The 13317-nt window shown below is 39.7% G+C and overlaps 1 long non-coding RNA gene across 1 annotated transcript; it reads right to left on the minus strand.

Moving 5' to 3' along the window:
• Positions 1 to 4279: 4279 nt before the first annotated feature.
• On the minus strand, positions 4280 to 11726 carry LOC106586034 (uncharacterized). Its single transcript, XR_006770087.1, has 3 exons — positions 11501 to 11726; positions 10572 to 10715; positions 4280 to 4396 (listed from the first exon to the last, which is right to left on the minus strand). It is a non-coding gene; the product is annotated as an uncharacterized lncRNA (long non-coding RNA).
• Between the last annotated feature and the right edge of the window lie 1591 nt (positions 11727 to 13317).

The following is a 13317-nucleotide window of genomic DNA, read 5'->3' on the forward strand; positions in this document are numbered from 1 at the left end:
AGAGCAGTCTGACTCCTGAGTCTCCTGGGTGATTGTAGCTCAGGTCCAGCTCTCTCAGGTGTGAGGGGTTTGACCTCAGAGCTGAGGCCAGAGAAGCACAGCCTTCCTCTGTGACTAGACAGCCTGACAGCCTGCAAAGGGTCAAATCATATTAAAATCACACTGCTATTCTTTGGTGGTGAAAATAGTGGCAGTATATTTTTTAAACATACTCAGATATATCAGTGTCCTGAAGCCTTCCATATCTATTCATAAATTAATGTATCATTATTAGAAATGCCAAATTATCAAAGTACTGCTTGTAGAGAGAAAAATATGAAGTACAAATATTTGAGTTGACTGACCAGACCAGTTTAAAAAGCAGTATCAGTCAAAAGACAGACAGTGAGGTATAAGATTTAGATTGTATTGAGTATACAGTCCACACCATATCTATTTTGACAGTGAAGCTAACATTTAAAATGTGGCTCTATACTCCAGCAATGTGGATGTTTTATATGAGGTGACAGTATATAAAGTCACCTTTTATTTTGGGGTATTTTATACATATCTGTTTCACCATTTAGAAAAATAAAAGCACTCTATCTATCAAGTCCCTCCAGTATTCTGACCAATTCACTTATAGTGTATTAAAGTAGTCAAAAGTTCAGTATTTGGTCCCAAATTCCTTGCCGACAAAGACTTCATCAAGCTTGTGACTGCTAAGATTAAGAAAAATCATGAATGGATCATTAATACTAATGAGTGAGAGAGTTACAGAGGCTACAACAAAACATACTAACCTCTCACCATTAACCTCAAATAAAAGGTGACATTCTGTACTGTCACCTAATATAAAATGTTTTATCTCAGATCTAAATTGCTGGAGTATAGAATCAACTTGAAAACTGAAAGCTTCACTGTCCAAAGACATGGTGTGGACAGTGAAGACTGTGGATCTGGTGAACAGTTATCACTTGTTGACCAACAACAGGAACACTGACCTCAGAGTCTCCAGTTTACAGTGGGGATTCCCCAGTCCAGCAGAGAGCAGCTTCACTCCTGAATCCTTCACGTCATTGTTACTCAGATCCAGCTCTCTCAGGTGTGAGGGGTTTGACTTCAGAGCTGAGACCAGAGAAGCACAGCCTTTCTCTGTGACTCCACAGCCTGACAGCCTGACAGAGAGAGCATCATGATTTCACAAACACAATGTTAATTTAAGACCAGTCGTGTAGAAGGACAATGGCAGATGCATTTGGTTTATTCTCCCAAACAACATATAGATTAATCTTCAATCTCATAGAATTGTTTGGTCATATTGTTATTCTAATGTGAATACCAACACACTGATTAAATATGTTATTCAATATAATATTATAATACATGTTTTTCTCTAAACTGAATACTTCTTCCGGATGATTAGTTCTTATATGTAATTGTATTTACTCACAGAACAGCTCTGGAGGATTTGACCACTGGCAGCAGCCTCAGAAGACCTTTCTCTAATCTGGAGTATTTCTTCAGGTCAAACACATCCAGCTCCTTTTCTGAAGTCAGCAACACAAAGACCAGAGCTGACCACTGTGCAGGTGACAGTTTGGCTTTTGAGAGACTTCCTGATCTCAGGTAGCTTTGGATCTCCTCCACTAGAGAATGGTCATTCAGTTCATTCAGACAGTGGAACAGATTGATGCTCCTCTCTGGAGAGGGATTCTCCCTGATCTTCTCCTTGATGTACTTGACTGTTTCTTCATGGCTCTGTGAGCTGCTTCTTGTCATTGTCAGTAGACCTCGTAAGTGCTTCTGATTGGACTCCAGTGAGAGGCCCAGAAGGAAGCGAAGGAACAGGTCCAGGTTTCCTGTCTCACTTTGTAAGGCTTTATCCACAGCACTCTTGTAGAAAGTAACTTCAGTAACTTCAGGCTTATCTCTGAACAGCGCAAAAAAGTTCCCCATTAGATTGTCATTGTTGTTGATGAATGAGAGGAACACATATACAGCAGCCAGAAACTCCTGAATGCTCAGATGCACAAAGCAGTACACCTTGTCTTGGTACAGCCCACATTCCTCTTTAAAGAGCTGTGTGCACAAACCTGAGTACACTGAGGCTTCATTGACATCAATGCCAGCCTCTTTCAGGTCTTCTTCATAGAAAATCAGATTGCCCTTCACAAGCTGTTGAAAAGCCAGTTTTCCCAGTGACAGAATGCTCTCTTTATTCCAGTGTGGACATGTCTCTTCTTTCCCAAGATACTTTTCATTCTTCTGTTTGGTATGAAACACCACAAGGTGTATGTACATCTCAGTCTGAGTCTTGGGCATCTTTTCTCTCTTATGTTTCAGCATGGGTTCAAGGACTGTTGCAGAAATCCAACAGAAGACTGGAATGTGGCACATGATGTGGAGGCTCCTTGATTTCTTTATGTGTGAGATGATTCTGCTGGCCAGGTCCTTATCATTGAATCTCTTCCTGAAGTACTCCTCCTTCTGTGGGTCATTGAACCCTCGTACCTCTGTCACCTGGTCAACACACTCTGAAGGGATCTTATTGGCTGCTGCAGGTCGGGTAGTTATCCAGAGGAGAGCAGAGGGAAGCAGATTTCCCTTGATGAGATTTGTCAGCAGAACATCCACTGAGGTTGACTCTGTGACGTCCCAACAGATCTTGTTCTTCTGGAAGTCTAGGGGCAGTCGACACTCATCCAGACCATCAAATATGAACAGAACTTTGTACTTGTTGTAGTTGGAGATTCTTGATTGTTTGGTTTCCATTGAGAAGTGATTAAGAAGTTCAATGAAAGTGTGTTTGTCCTCTTTCATCAAATTCAGCTCCCGGAAAGGGAATGAAAATACAAATTGGACATCCTGATTTGCTTTTCCTTCAGCCCAGTCCAGAATGAACTTCTGCACAGAGACTGTTTTTCCAATGCCAGCGACTCCCTTTGTCAGCACAGTTCTTATAAGTTTGTCTTGTCTAGTTAAGGGTTTGAAGATGTCGTTACATTTGATTGCAGTCTCTGGTCTTGCTTGTTTCCTGGTTGTTGTCTCAATCTGTCTCATCTCATGTTCATTATTGACCTCTCCTGTTCCACCCTCTGTGATGTAGAGCTCTGTGTAGATCTTATTGAGAAGTGTTGGGTTTCCTTGTTTAGCGATCCCCTCAAATACACATTGAAACTTCTTCTTCAGATTAGATTTGAGTTCACGTTGGCAAGTCACAGCAAGCTCATCTGAATGAAGAAATAACACAGAAGATATTAATATTACGTCTGTTTTAATGCCTACAGTATTGTAGGACTGTTATAAAGGTGTACATTAGAATAATTTTTTCTTATTCTTAACTGCCTGTATAAATGTGTATCTATTTTCATAATGCATTACACACTGGAGTGACTGATTATGTTAATATTATTCGTATTGCAGACAGTATCATTAATGTTGTCTCTCTGTCTAAATGTATCACACACATCCCTGCTGCTACTTGATGAGGTCACTAGGTGTTGTGTTAAGGCTGCTACAATATCATTGAGTTACACAGCTACTTTAGCTGTACTTTAGCTACAGCTTTTAAATGTTATAAAACAGCATTCAACATGAGGCAGACAGCTCTTACAGTTCTCCAGTGTGTCAGCAAGCTCCTTCTGGTTCATTTTCCTCAGGACGTGCAGTGTGATCTTCAGAGCCCCCTCTCTGGCACTGCTCTCCTGCTTCTCATCTTCAGCATCCACCACTTCCTTATCCTGCTTCTGACTCTCAAAGCCTTCTGGGAGTTCTGGACTAAGAATCCTCTTGAACATCTTCAGCTCGTTCTTCACAAATGTCATAATTTTCTCTTCAAGCAACTAAAATAAATCAAGTAAATAAGTTAAGCAAGAGAAGAAATGCTTTCTCATTAACACATTAATGAATAATTGACAGATAAACTTTACTTGAGGTAAACAAAAACAAATGTACATAACAGGACCACATACACTGAATATGGAGGCCAGGTCTGTTTGATGACTCTGGGAAGACTGACCACTGAGAATCTCTGACTCTGATCTCTCCTGTTGGTTTCTGTGGAGAAAACATGAGATTACATCTCATCATCCAGGGAGTACACACACACACACACACACACACACACACGAAGGGAATGTTGTGTTTGTTTAACATTATTTTAGGACTATGTAAATGGACAAAAGGATTAGCCTATGGATTATGAAAACAACAAAAAGAAATGGTAAAATGTGAGAGGAGAAATGACCAGAGACAGTGTTGTTTAACTCACTGACCATGACCCATGAGTTCTTCTTACCTTTGTTCAGTAGAAAAGTCTCCCTCTCTAAACAGTATAGGATGACCCATAGACTGGTCACTCTTCATGGACACACAGCTGGGTACAGGGGAGGCTGGTCTCTCCTGCTTGATTGGGCTTCAACACAACAGAGACAAACATTACATATCTCATCTACTCTGAACTCAGATGGGAAACATAAGAAGAGTTTCATTCCAAAACACAACATATCACTTTATAGAAATGTTCATAAATGTGCCTTTATTGTTTAAAGAAATTATGAAAGAGATTGTTGTGTTTTTTCACTATCTAATCATGGCATGGGGTTGTTCAGTGACAGACACGTAATTGTTTAAAATCTATCACTTGATGGTTTCATTTCAGAGAGACAAATAATGTTTTTTTGCTAAATGCTATATATCTGCCTCACTCTCAGAGAAATCAGTAGTACTGCTAGGTTTTATACAGTAATAATATATATCTGCCTCACTCTCAGAGAAATCAGTAGTACTGCTAGGCTTTACACAGTAATAATATATATCTGCCTCACTCTCAGAGAAATCAGTAGTACTGCTAGGTTTTACACAGTAATAATATATATCTGCCTCACTCTCAGAGAAATCAGTAGTACTGCTAGGTTTTACACAGTAATAATATCTGTCTCACTCTCAGAGAAATCAGTAGTACTGCTAGGTTTTATACAGTAATAATATATATCTGTCTCACTCTCAGAGAAATCAGTAGTACTGCTAGGTTTTACACAGTAATAATATATATCTGCCTCACTCTCAGAGAAATCAGTAGTACTGCTAGGTTTTATACAGTCAAATATAACAAATTACTACATTTTTAATAAAGATATGTACAAATGATACATTTGTGACATCAATATATATATATATATATTTTTAAATATTCAAGAAATGTATATGTGATCTGTTTGTAAAACATTTACATTTGACACTTTTGTCATTTAGCAGATGTTCTTATGCAGGGCCTGGTTTCCCAAAAGCATCTGAAGGCTAAATTAATCGTTAGAACCTTCATAGGAACATCTTTAAATCTCAGAGCTTGAAAGAGAGCGACCTATTTTACTGGTTTGTGACTCACTGACTCCACCCCCAGCCAGAGGGGAATAAAGTAGCCCAGGAGTTAACACACTCAGGTCAGGGAGAGTTGGAGAGGCAGGTTTATGGTTCCCCCTAGACTCTCAGGAGTTAACACACTCAGGTCAGGGAGAGTTGGAGAGGCAGGTTTATGGTTCCCCCCTAGACTCTCAGGAGTTAACACACTCAGGTCAGGGAGAGTTGGAGAGGCAGGTTTATGGTTCCCCCCCTAGACTCTCAGGAGTTAACACACTCAGGTCACGGAGAGTTGGAGAGGCAGGTTTATGGTTCCCCCCTAGACTCTCAGGAGTTAACACACTCAGGTCAGGGAGAGTTGGAGAGGTTAGGACCTCTATAGGTTAAGACCTCTGGAGACTAAACATACTATAGTCCTTCTGTAGGTTAAGACCTCTGGGACTAAACATACTATTGTCCTTCTGTAGGTTAAGACCTCTGGGGACTGAAGTATCTATAACATACTATAGTCCTTCTATAGGTTAAGACCTCTGGGACTAAACATACTATAGTCCTTCTGTAGGTTAAGACCTCTGGGACTAAACATACTATAGTCCTTCTGTAGGTTAAGACCTCTGGAGACTAAACATACTATAGTCCTCTAGGTTAAGACCTCTGGAGACTAAACATACTATAGTCCTTCTGTAGGTTAAGACCTCTGGGACTAAACATACTATAGTTCTTCTGTAGGTTAAGACCTCTGGGACTAAACATACTATAGTTCTTCTGTAGGTTAAGACCTCTGGGACTAAACATACTATAGTCCTTCTATAGGTTAAGACCTCTGGGGACTAAACATACTATAGTCCTTCTGTAGGTTAAGACCTCTGGAGACTAAACATACTATAGTCCTTCTGTAGGTTAAGACCTCTGGGGACTGAAGTATCTATAACATACTATAGTTCTTCTGTAGGTTAAGACCTCTGGGACTAAACATACTATAGTCCTTCTGTAGGTTAAGACCTCTGGGGACTGAAGTATCTATAACATACTATAGTTCTTCTGTAGGTTAAGACCTCTGGGACTAAACATACTATAGTCCTTCTGTAGGTTAAGACCTCTGGAGACTAAACATACTATAGTCCTTCTGTAGGTTAAGACCTCTGGGACTAAACATACTATAGTCCTTCTGTAGGTTAAGACCTCTGGGACTAAACATACTATAGTCCTTCTGTAGGTTAAGACCTCTGGGACTAAACATACTATAGTCCTTCTGTAGGTTAAGACCTCTGGAGACTAAACATACTATAGTCCTTCTGTAGGTTAAGACCTCTGGGACTAAACATACTATAGTCCTTCTGTAGGTTAAGACCTCTGGGACTAAAGTATCTATAACATACTATAGTCCTTCTGTAGGTTAAGACCTCTGGGGACTAAACATACTATAGTCCTTCTGTAGGTTAAGACCTCTGGGACTAAACATACTATAGTCCTTCTGTAGGTTAAGACCTCTGGGACTAAACATACTATAGTCTTTCTGTAGGTTAAGACCTCTGTGGACTAAACATACTATAGTCCTTCTATAGGTTAAGACCTCTGGGGACTGAAGTATCTATGTTACGTTCCCCAGTTTCTGTGTTGTGGTTTGTGTATTATCATGTATGTAGTTCAGGAAATGGATTCCTGAAATTCTCTACGAGCAGCTGATTGGTCAATCAACATTGATGATTGGAGAGCTGACCCCGCCCCCTCGTCAGGACGCAGCTGTCTCCAATTACTAACTTCTTCTGAAGCTATATAAGCCCCTTTTCCCCAACCTTACCGCGTGAAGGAAAAAACCCCTTTTCCCAGTAAACGGTATTCTCTGCCTTTGTGTCATCCTTGCTCACACTTACACTTCCCTACCTTTTTCACACCACGGAGAGTTAAGTTGTAGCAGGGTGTTGCGTTCCCTCTTTCTAGAGGCGTGCGTAACATAATTTGGCTTTCCCCTGCCTTTTCCCCAAACTTACCGTGTGAAGGATTAAAATTCCCTGTAAACGGTATATTCTGCCTATTTGTCATCCTTGCTCACACCTACACTTCCATACCTCTTTCACACCACGGAGAGTTAAGTTTGTAGGGTGTTGCCCCTCTTTCTAGGGCGTGCGTAACAATCTATAGTCCTTCTGTAGGTTAAGACCTCTGGGACTAAAGTATCTATAACATACTATAGTCCTTCTGTAGGTTAAGACCTCTGGGACTAAACATACTTTAGTCCTTCTGTAGGTTAAGACCTCTGGGACTAAACATACTATCGTCCTTCTATAGGTTAAGGCCTCTGGGACTAAAGTACTCATTCCAGTTTATTTTGAGTAGATGTGTATATATATATATAGTACCAGTCCAAAATTTGTACACATCTACTCATTCACGTTTATTATTAATATTTTTGTAGAATAATAGTGAAGACATCAAAACGATGAAATAACACATTTGGAATCATGTAGTAACCAAAAAAAGTCTTAAACAAATCAAAATACATTTATCAAAGTAGTCACCCTTTGACAGCTTTGCACATTCTTGTCATTCTCTCAACCAGCTTCACCTGGAAAGCTTTTCCAACAGTCTAAAACTAAAAGCAGCACTTGTTGGCTGTTTTTCCTTCACTCTGTGTCCAACTCTTCCCAAAACATCTCAATTGAGTTGAGGTCGGGTGATTTTGGAGGCCAGGTCATCTGATGCAGCACTCCATCACTCTCCTTCTTGGTAAAATAGCCCTTACACAGCCTGGAGGTGTTTTGGGTCATTGTCCTGTTGAAAAACACATGGCGGTTGGAACCAAAAACCTAATACTTTGCCTCATCAGACCAAAGGACAGATTTCCACCGGTCTAACATCCATTGCTCATGTTTCTTGGCCCAAGCAAGTCTCTTCTTCTTATTGGTGTCCTTTAATAGTGATTTCTTTGCAGCAATTCAACCATGAAGGCCTGATTCCCACAGTCTCCTCTGAACAGTTGATGTTGAGATGTGTCTGTTACTTGAACTCTGTGAAGCATTTATTTGGGCTGCAATCTGAGGCTGGTAACTCTAATGAACTTATCCTCTGCAGCAGAGGTAACTCTGGGTCTTCCATTCCTGTGGCGGTCCTCATGAGAGCCAGTTTCATCATAGCGCTTGATGGTTGTTGTTCAATAGCCTAGTTAATCATTAGATGACTTTTAACACAGTATCTATGTTTTGCTCAGTCTGGCAGTTACCCAGAACTATCAGAGGCTCTCTCTTGTGGCTGCTGCTGATGACAACTGCATATAAGTTGTTGTTCTACATCATAATAATCATGTCTGCATAGCATTTTGGTCTCATTTTCGCTGATTAACTCATGCTTATTTCTGAAGATTAACTCAGGTTTTCGCCCAGTGGCAAATGAGTTGGAGCTTTGGCAGGCGTTGGACCTGCGGCCTGAAAAGTGTTCAGTTTGAATCCCGGGCCAGTAGCTGGAAAATACGGACGGAATTGATATGACCACTGGAGGGCTGCTGTGTTCACATCCTCAAAACAATCACCTTTTGTTGGGCCATTGAGCAAGGCCCTTACCCCCACAACATGCTCTCCATCCAGGGGAGCTGCACTGCAGCTTGAATCTATGGTCGTCTCAACTGTATGTGTGAGGTCTGCTGTTTGGGGGGTTGAGAACGGAGCAGAACACACATTGCTGTTGTTTGCTGTAACTAATGGACAAAGTTGTACTGCATTGTAATGTATTGTACTGTATTGTAAAGAAGTCAGCCAGAGTTGACGTGGGCCATCATTCAAATTAAGAGATGCCTCCCTGACCACAAGTGTGTTTGGATATAATGAAGATCAATTCTACCCCCCCCCCACAATACACAGTAATTATTTATATTGATTTTTATAATAATAATCAATTAAACACATTATATTTTGGATAGATAGTACTCAGACATCTATAGTGTTTACAGTAATGACTATTACCCTGTGGATAGATAGTACTCAGACATCTATAGTGTTTACAGTAATGACTATTACCCTGTGGATAGATAGTACTCAGACATCTATAGTGTTTACAGTAATGACTATTACCCTGTGGATAGATAGTACTCAGACATCTATAGTGTTTACAGTAATGACTATTACCCTGTGGATAGATAGTACTCAGACATCTATAGTGTTTACAGTAATGACTATTACCCTGTGGATAGATAGTACTCAGACATCTATAGTGTTTACAGTAATGACTATTACCCTGTGGATAGATAGTACTCAGACATCTATAGTGTTTACAGTAAGGACTATTACCCATCATGAGCTATTTTAATCCCTCTGCTCCTCTCAGCCCAGCCCACCTATCTCTGTAGAACATCCTCATTTGATGTCCACCTGACATAGATTTTTTTCAACTGTGCTGTGAGTTACATGCATTTGAACCTTTCTAGTCTCATAGTATCCACAGACTGTAAGTTAAAGATACATATTTTTCATAAGAGTATTATTCTATTGTTGATTGACTGACTATGGCTTTCCAAATACCCCAGCACTGCTATTTAGAAAGATCATTTTAAACTAATATTGTGATTTTTCCTCCATTTCTGTTTTCCTATAAATTATATTCTTAGCTAAAAATGTTACTATTTAATAGTAGCCATAATTCATAAATGGCACCATGCAGGGTTCTATATGGAACAATGTTGGTTCAGTGAAGGAGAACCTCTAGAGTTCTGATCAAAGAACCCTATAAAGGGTTCTATATAGTACTTTTAGTGATTCCATACATTAAGCAAGATAGAACCCTTTTTGGTTTAAACAGGAGTGAAGTGTGTTGATATAACGGATATATTGTTAGAATTCAGCTTGTAACAACAATCAGAATTAGTAAAAACAATAAAGTTATGCCTGCCAACATATTAGGCAATAACTAAGAGTAGGCTAAATTATGTGTGTGTGTATGCTGGTTAAGGTGTGTGTGTGTGTGTGTGTGTATGTGTGTGTGTGTGTGTGTGTGTGTGTGTGCTGGTGAGACAACCACATATCACAGTCAAATATAAAGGATACAAACATTTAATTCCAGCTATATAGCGTTTTGCAAAATAAAAATTCATACACAAAAATCTATGAATTAAAATCTTAGAACAACAATATTTTACAGACACATGAAGTTACCCATAAGCAACCATTTCTGATGAAAAATGTGAAATATAACGTTTTAGAAATAAACTCTTTATAAGTTCTTAAACAACATTGTTACCTCACCTCTTAGCTTTGGTGTCATGTTTTCCAGAGAGACTCATTTTAGAGTCAGGGGCCCCCTCCTTTCTCGCTCCAGAGAGACTCATTTTAGAGTCAGGGGCCCCCTCCTTTCTCGCTCCAGAGAGACTCATTTTAGAGCACTGACCCCTAAACAGAGATCCAACATGTTGGTTGTGGTTAACACAGTGACAACTAAACAGAGATCCAGCATGTTGGTTGTGGTTGAGATCCAGGCTGTTGGTTGTGGTTAACACAGTGACAACTAATTATTGAATGTCAATTGTTCTATTTTATGATTATTTTTGTTGCAATAAAACATTTACTAACAGACACATCCAAACAGTCAGGTGATTTAATGCATCACATGAACATGTAGTTGTGATTGATATTTTTAAACTTTTCTCCATGTAGTGGAACTATTAATAATAATAATAATAATAATAATAATAATAATAATGTCTCACTTTCTCTTTTGATAATTTCTCTCATTCTAGTGTGTTGCTTTGTTCAACAGGTATGATATTATTATGCTGTTACTGAATTCAGTTCATAATGACAATGTTAAGAAAAGTATATTCAGTGGTTTCATACCAAATTACACAGGAAGCAGGAGCTCATTGTAATTTAGAAAACAACAAAATGTTCTGATATTCTGAAAAATGATTTAGAACTATGATACATTAACATTTTTACAAATTGTAAAATAACCACGATAAACAAATAGTATAATACGATATATGAACAATATGTTATTGTTTTTGACTTGCCAACGCCCAGTTAGCGCCATTTTGTATGATTGAACTGTCACGTAGCCGTCCCAGGTGAAATGGACTGTTAGATCTGAGTGTTTTACTGTCATTCACTAAACTAACATTACACCATACATTTAATTTCCCTACACACTTTACAATAATCCCTGGGAAGATTCTTACCTTGTAGCCTGAATTCACAACCAGAACATGTCAAGTCATTGAGATATTTTCCGTTGTTCTGTCAGAGCAGCTTCCTGATGACAAGTGGCTTTGTATCTGTGTTCTAGGTACAGTTGATCTTTGGATGCAATAATATCTGGTCAAAGTCTAGTGACACAACACCATAATATATCATAAACATAACAGCAGTTGGCCAGTAAAGGCCATGGCATACTATAAAACAGGGTTGGTCAACTAGATTTGGCTTCGGGTGTCACGGTTGTCATAGAGAGGAGCGGACCAAGGAGCAGCGTGATTATCGTTCCACATATTTTATTGAACTGTGAAACTATGCAACACACACAATACACACAATACACATAAACTAAAGAACAAAAAAATCAACAAACCGTGATGCAGAGGTGAAACATACACTACTCAAAAACAATCTCCCACAAACCCAGGTGCGAAAAACACCTACTTAAGTATGATCTCCAATTAGAGACAACGATGACCAGCCGCCTCTAATTGGAGATCATCCCAAACAAAACCCAACATAGAAATACAAAACTAGAACATAACAACATAGAAAAACTAAACTAGAAAACCCCCCTGTCACGCCCTGACCTACTCTACCATAGAAAATAACAGCTTTCTATGGTCAGGACGTGACATCAGAAATTATTTCTGAGTTAAAGTCGGCGGGCCAGAACATAATTAGCATATAATATTAGCACAATTAACAGGCCTACACTACAAATTTAACAACATGTTTAACACATTTGATTAGTACATAGTACATTGAGTGACAATAAAATCATTTAGATCTGATTAAGTTCATAAAATCCCCAATATCTCTATTAATTATATTTTTTTGTTTATATCTCTGTGCGTTGATTGGTGGGTAAAAACAGGTCTACTTAGCTTACTGTAGTCTACACTACTTTATTAATGTCAACATTCATTCAGAACAATTACCTTGATAGCAAGAGAACAAAAAGTAGCAAAAGAAAGGTGGAAAATGAAAATCAAAGTTTCAGGGAAGAACAGACAGAGAGATATCCATTCATCTTACCATCTTTCTACAATGCCAAGCCAGAGTGTCTTGTTTGCAATGAAAATGTCACTGTTTGCAAAGAATTCAATCTCAGACGGCATTATGAATATAAGCGTGATACTTTCAAAGTGGCCTTCCCTGCCCAGACAGAGGCCTGAAGCAGAAACACTGAAGCATTAACTACAACCTACAAACACAGCAGTAGAATCCTCCTTCGTGGCCTGACCCAACAAAGGTCCAAGTGCTTTCCTAAAAGCATCCTGGGTTCTAACCAAACGCAACATGCCCTTCACAGAAGCAGAGCTATTTAAAAAGTGCATGGTGACAGTTTTGGAGGAATTGGCTACAGACCAGTCTATGGATAGCATAATTTGGTCTGTCAAACAGGCGCCCCTGTCTGTGACAACAGCCGGACGGCGTGTCCGTGCTCTGAAGGATGACGTGCATAGGATTGTTCTGGAGGGGCTCAGTCAGGCTGAGCATGTTCCCCTGGCTATTGATGAGAGTACTGACAACACCCATGTAGCACAGTTGTGTGTATATGTCCGTTATGTTCATGGAAATTGCTTTAAAGAAGAGCTACTGGCCCTGATTCCCCTGGAAGGACACACCACCGGGGACGTTCCCCTGGAAGGACACACCACCGGGGACGTTCCCCTGGAAGGACACACCACCAGGCCAGGGACGTTCCCCTGGAAGGACACACCACCGGGGACGTTCCCCTGGAAGGACACACCACCGGGGACGACCCCCTGGAAGGACACACCACCGGGGACGTTCC

This window comes from Salmo salar, chromosome ssa06 (genome assembly GCF_905237065.1).
Source record: "Salmo salar chromosome ssa06, Ssal_v3.1, whole genome shotgun sequence".
Taxonomy (NCBI): Eukaryota; Metazoa; Chordata; class Actinopteri; order Salmoniformes; family Salmonidae; genus Salmo; species Salmo salar.